The following is a 6000-nucleotide window of genomic DNA, read 5'->3' as shown; positions in this document are numbered from 1 at the left end:
GTTCATTGTATATGTATGGGGTTGTTTGTGTCTTTGAGGGAGAAAAGTCAGAGAGAGGAAATCAGCACAATCAGACTCACACTATCAGGGTGACAATCATTTTATCTCCTCTGTTCCCTCTCTGCTGGCACACACAGTGGACCTCTCGTAATGCTCGCTGACCCACACAGGACTCTGCTGTGTCTTAATTCCAGTCCTGGGAACTTTTCAAAGAGGTGCATTCGTTGTTCTCACAAGCATGCAGGAGAGTATGCAGTAAGGGAGGATTCACATTTTAGTTCACCTCTCATGTTATACTCATTTAATCCTTTTTATTTGCAAAAACGTCATTCGTCACCTTCTAAATCTGTACAGTACCCCCACTCCTCCCGCTGTCCCACCGCTTAGACCATCTGAATCCCTGACGACTGGTCTGTTTTTAGCCGTGCTGGATGGAGGCCTGGCATGGTGTGCGGGGGAGGCCAGACCAGTGGGGATGTCCTGGTGCAGTCTGTCCTCTGCTGTATGCTGAACTCCTGACCATCCCATATTAATCAGATTTGCCGCAGCAACCATATGTCCAAGCAGCATGATAAACCCCGGCTGCTACCTGGCACCCACAGGACGCACTGTCAACACAGAGTATGTGAGTGTGTGTGTGTGTGTGTGTGTGTGTGTGTGTGTGTGGCTGCATGGATGTGTGCATTTCACACCTCGTTCCTCTGGAGACATTCCATCAAAGATCTGTTGAGACATCAAAAATGTAATTGGCATAAATATTTCAGGTATTTTTTGTGTGTTTTTAAATTTAAAGATGCTCTGATTGTAAAGAAAAGAAGCGTGAATGAAGAAAAAGGCATCAGAGGTAAACCTGAAGGAGGAGGAAGTCATGTTTGGGCCATGTGATCATTTGCCAAAGTGTTTAGGAAATACATGGGGCTATTTACGTCACTGCAACAGGAGAACTGGCACTATGGACTTGCATTTTATTTATTTTTTTAAATGCTCATTCCTGTTTCCATCTGTCACCTTATGCTTAACAACACGTTATATAATTCATACTCTCACATGATGCAGATCCCAAGGTGTCACATATTTTAGACACTGTTTGCATCATACTGATTAACAGCATTGAGGAGAATCTAGCCATTGTATTAGCACTGGTGACACGGATAGGAGGTTGGTGATATGAAGACTGACTGAATATCATTTCTTATCTGAAACTTTCTATTAAATTCCACAAAAAAAATTGTATTCCACAATCCATAATTCATATCCGAATCTCGCAAGAGGAAACACCAACACTTGTCAAACATGATTAACTACGTCTGTATCTTACACAAATTTGATTCCTCTCTGTGTCTCTGCCTTTAAATCAGCGAACAATCACTCGCGAGCCCTCTCACAAGATTTGTGACTGAGGTTTTTCAGGTTTCACTGACAGGATTATCAGGTAAGAAGAAAGAAAAGTTTCTGGGATTGAAACAACTTTTGCTGAATAAATGAAAACTTGCCTTTTGATTGAAACCATTCACACGCATTTGTTATAATGAGGGCAGATGCTGTTATCGCAATCTACTGTCTGCAAAAGACAAAAGAAACACACAATGCATCTCCCTCACACAGCAGTGTATCATACAAATAACAGTAATTACTATAAACAAGTATTTAAAATAAACATACTGGCATTTAGATATAAGTGTGAGTAGAGTTTTATCATCATTTTTCTGAAAGATGAATAAATACACGCTAGGCCCAATGTAACGTTCAATATATTAGGTTTTATTGTGAAATTGAAACCCCGCATTATTCATTCAGCTGAAAGAATTTAAGATCAACTAAGGTCAGTTTTTAGAGGGAACAAAGTGAGTTCACTGAATGCATTTGAATCTTAAGGTTTAAGATAGTTTAGATGTGTGAAGATAAGTGCTCTTGACAAAAGAACTACATTTCTTGTGAAATTGTCATCATATCAAAAATATCTTACAGTGCAGTTATGTGAACCCTTACACTGTGTAAATAATCTGAATATATTTAAGTTCATCATTCATGGTCACAACTAACACTTTCAATTATTCTCATCAAAAGCCATCAAGGCGCATAAACGTTCTCAGAGGACATAATGGACGCTCAATCATCCAAGGTACACTCTTCTCCTCACTACCCACCCTCCCATGCGTGCCCCCTTCTTGCCGCTCAACCCCCTCCCATGTACCGATCCTTACACTGACATACATCTGAGCAGGACCCTGCACCTTTTGTCTTGGGCTCCCTCTTTGTTAGCAGCTGGTGGACAGAGCAGCAGCCTGCAGCGGCATCATATCCACTTTACAGTAACGGTGTAATGACAACATACTGCAACATATCGGACATATTTTTTATTCTGAATGAGTGACAGAATTAATTAACACGTTTATGTAAAATGTATAGTTTGCAGTTTTATTTGAATAATGATGATCAACCTTTGGGGGTAGTGAGATTATAATAACTGGATGGAGGCAGTGTTGACTGGTATTTGTTTTTAATATATGTATTTATTTTATTAGGAACGTTTTTTTATTTTTTCTATAAAAGTGGGATGTGTATCAATTCTGAATAAAAAAATTATGTATGTATGTATGTATCTATCTATCCATATATCTATATATCTATATATCTACCTACCTACCTACCTACCTACCTATCTATCTATCTACCTATCTATCTATCTATATCTTGTCTGTCTGTATGGTTAAGTGTGAAGCAGCATCATCGCCACCAAAGTGAACTGCAGATAACCCCATGACGTGGCAGACACAGTATGGAAAGCCTACATAAAATTCACAGAGCCCGCATGTATCTGGTGGTGGTCTGAGCCGATGATAAGGCTTTGCAGGCTATCTGACTTCAGTCTAGATGAAGGATGAGCTTCTCAGACATAGACGTTGTCCATCCTGCTGATGCTCCCTCGTCTCATCGTAAACTCTTGTGCACCCTCTGGTGCTTGCTAGTCTCCCAAACTTCTTTGTGTAGCCTGCTTTGCAGATTGTCTTCCTTGTCTGTGTGGTTGCTCATTATTCAGAGACAGACGGATCTCAGGTCATCTGCAGCTGCAGCAAAGGAGAAGCAGGAAAGATGGCGATCATCCATTAGACCGACCGGGCGCACGCATGAAATACGAGGACAACTTTTGGGAGGATCGCTTGAGGAGAAGATTGTACCAGTGAGTTTTTTCCTCTTGCACTATATTTCCAGTTTCGCCAAGATTTCGGCTGGGCTTTCAAGGTCTGCGAGAACGTCGGTATGGTAGATCATGGGATATAATTTGGAGAGCGCCTCGTGAATGACCTGGAAAGAGCTGATCGCCCCCCTCCACCACCTTTTCTCCTTTTAGTCCAGGTCCAGCCGACTTGGGAGAGGAAGCCGGGGCGAGATTTTAGTCGGGTGGGCGCTCCGGCTGGCACCCATGCAGCCAAAGTCAAGTGGGTCTTCTCGCTTCCCAGTTAATATCCTAACCAACCTACCGCTTCCTTTGCTATGTCGCCTTTCGGTTTGTTGTCAAAGTGACACAAGGAAATGGACGCGGCGGTGTAAAGAGTGTCGCCTGCGTGTTTCAGCAGCACCGGAGCGGAGTGTTTTGTTATTCTGACATGTCTGGTCAGGGGAATTATTGGCCCCGACTGTGCGTCCCCTCTCCGGCCGTGCGTGTTGTTGCGCGTTAGCTTCATGGAGAAGCCATTGCACCGGATTGCTCTCCTCTCCCAACCAGCCTCCATTAGCGACACAGAGGAGCTGGCATAGCCGCTGGTCCAGGCACACACACACTCACACACTATGAAAGCCATGTCCAGTGTGAGGAAGCTATATGTGCTCTCCCCCCTCCCCTGCTCCTCTCAAATTTAAAAAAGAAACCTTATCTGGTGGCGATTTTTGAGTCGGTTCTCCACAGGGTTGGAGCTAGATATCTCTTGATGGTGGTGAAATGGTGGCTTTATAGATTTGTATTCTAATGTTTTGTTGTTGCTACACTGCTACCCGCTTGTCCCCTGCACTGTTTGGATGCCTGTTTGCTGTCAGGTATGTCATACTAGTAGGGCTTCACCATAAAATGGAGGAAAGCAGATGAGACTCCAAGGAGAGCCCTGGAGTCAGACAGGCAGGATCCCTCAAGCCAGAACAAAGGTTGTGTTCATAAATGATCGGCCACAACCTCTTCTCCTCCTCCTCCTCCTTCCTCTTCTTCTGCTTCTTTTTCTGCTTTTTCAGCTCGGAAGTTGAGTCTGCTACAGGAAGCAGAAGAACTCTGAAAAGTGAGGCTTTAGTGGGGCTTTCAAGGTTAACTCCATGAACTTGCTGCTTTCCTGTTTGCACAATTAAACACATTTTGGCTTGTAAATATGTGGGATTTATTTAGTTTTTGTAATATTTTTTGAGATAACAATGGACGGTACATATTTGTGATTGTGATGGCTGAGGGACACGTGGATGAGATAGGAATTTTAATGCTGAATAATGCAGTGTTTTGGCCATGCAGGTAGTTAATGTTCAACAACGTGGTGTCCACACACACTCTCTATTCTGTGTGTGTGTGTGATAGAGTGAATTAATGGCTGCAGATAGTTTCTTAAAGGAAGTTCTCAAGATGATTCTTGGCTTTTTGTTTTGGATTAGTTTTTGGTGAAATTAGGCTGCAGCTGCTGTTGTCTACACACTGTGTGTTGGCTTTAAATTCACAAGTTAAGTGTTACTCATAATTTGTAGACACATTATTGGCACAGGAGCAAGTGGACCATGCTGTTTATTGTGTGACACACATGTGAGGTTGTACTTATCTGTTTGATTGTTTAAGTAAAAATACTTTAAAAGTTATTTGGACACAATTGGTAATTTATTAACAAGCCCTATGTTGTAATGCTTTCCATGTCCACAGTAGAGCTTTAGGTGACTTTTCACACATACTAACCTAAAGGTGTCTGTTGAGCAGCCTGTCAGTAGAGAGACGGAGGTGTGTTTTCAAGCTGTAGTGTGTTCCTGTGGCAGTCACTGTGTGTGTGGCTGTGCTACGCTCTGCAGTTCCCCAGGCCACTGTGTGAAATCTTGCTGACAAGGAGACTGTGAGCTTGACACACTGTGCTGCGACAATGCTGGGGCTGAGAAGAGCAATCAAAATGGTGGCGATGCTCCTTCTCCCTGGCGTGGCAGGGCAAACAGGTTCTCAAGGAGGAGCTGATAGAGGACGGCCGGGCAGGAATCTGCTGCGGTTGACACATTTTTGTCACAGACGTGTGCAATGGATATAGTCTGGGTGGATGGTGGATGTTCTGCAAATGAGCCCAGGGATTAAACTCTGGGTGTGATTGTGATGTTTCTTTCTACACACATTGTCTCTGGGATACTGACACTGTCTGCTGTCTCTGTGCACTTCAAGTTGCTGTAGTAACTTCCACAAGCCTTCAATACATTCTTCTCACTTGTAAAGCTTATTCTTGCTACACGAGGAGCTAATCTGTGTGCTCAGATTTTCAGTTCAACTCACCAGCTAAGGTCATGTGGGTCAGGGCAGTTTGCTTTTCCTGTAGAAGAGATTGCTGTTGTAGTTGTATAGTGTGGTGTTGTAGTAAACCAAGGCTGGATTACTAACAGGGCAAAGTAGACCCCAGTCTGTCAGAGGCTCCTGAAGTCCCCAGGTTCTCCGGGTGGCAATTACTGTGTTGTAATTAGATTATTACAAATTTGTCTGGTAATATACATCACTAAAGTAATTTAAAAACTGAAAAGCTATTGGGCCCTTCGTTATCTCCTGCATTTTCACCCGATATTGAGGCTCTGTCTTGTGTCTAAATTGTAGAGTTGGAATGATTAGTAGTAGTCGAGTAGTTATTTGATTGAGGATTTGCTGCTTTTCTCTGTTTTGTATAATTATTAACTGAAATCATTTTAAACCATTGCTTTTCTGTGTCATATAATATGTGAGTAAATTGAATAACTCTGGATTTTAGAATGTTAATCAGATGAAACAAGACATTTGAATATGTGGCCTTG

General features: G+C 42.6%; 1 protein-coding gene across 1 annotated transcript in view; it reads left to right on the top strand.

The window, feature by feature from the left end:
- Positions 1 to 3078: 3078 nt before the first annotated feature.
- The window catches only part of znf462 (zinc finger protein 462), a 46670-nt gene continuing 43748 nt past the window's right edge, over positions 3079 to 6000 (top strand). The window contains 1 exon segment of the mRNA XM_029444259.1: positions 3079 to 3181. The gene's annotated coding sequence lies outside the window, so the exon portion shown is untranslated.

Source organism: Cottoperca gobio, chromosome 12 (genome assembly GCF_900634415.1).
Source record: "Cottoperca gobio chromosome 12, fCotGob3.1, whole genome shotgun sequence".
In the NCBI taxonomy this organism is placed as follows: domain Eukaryota; kingdom Metazoa; phylum Chordata; class Actinopteri; order Perciformes; family Bovichtidae; genus Cottoperca; species Cottoperca gobio.
Note: the sequence above shows the minus strand (reverse complement) of the source record. Positions and strands in the feature narration are given on the sequence as shown.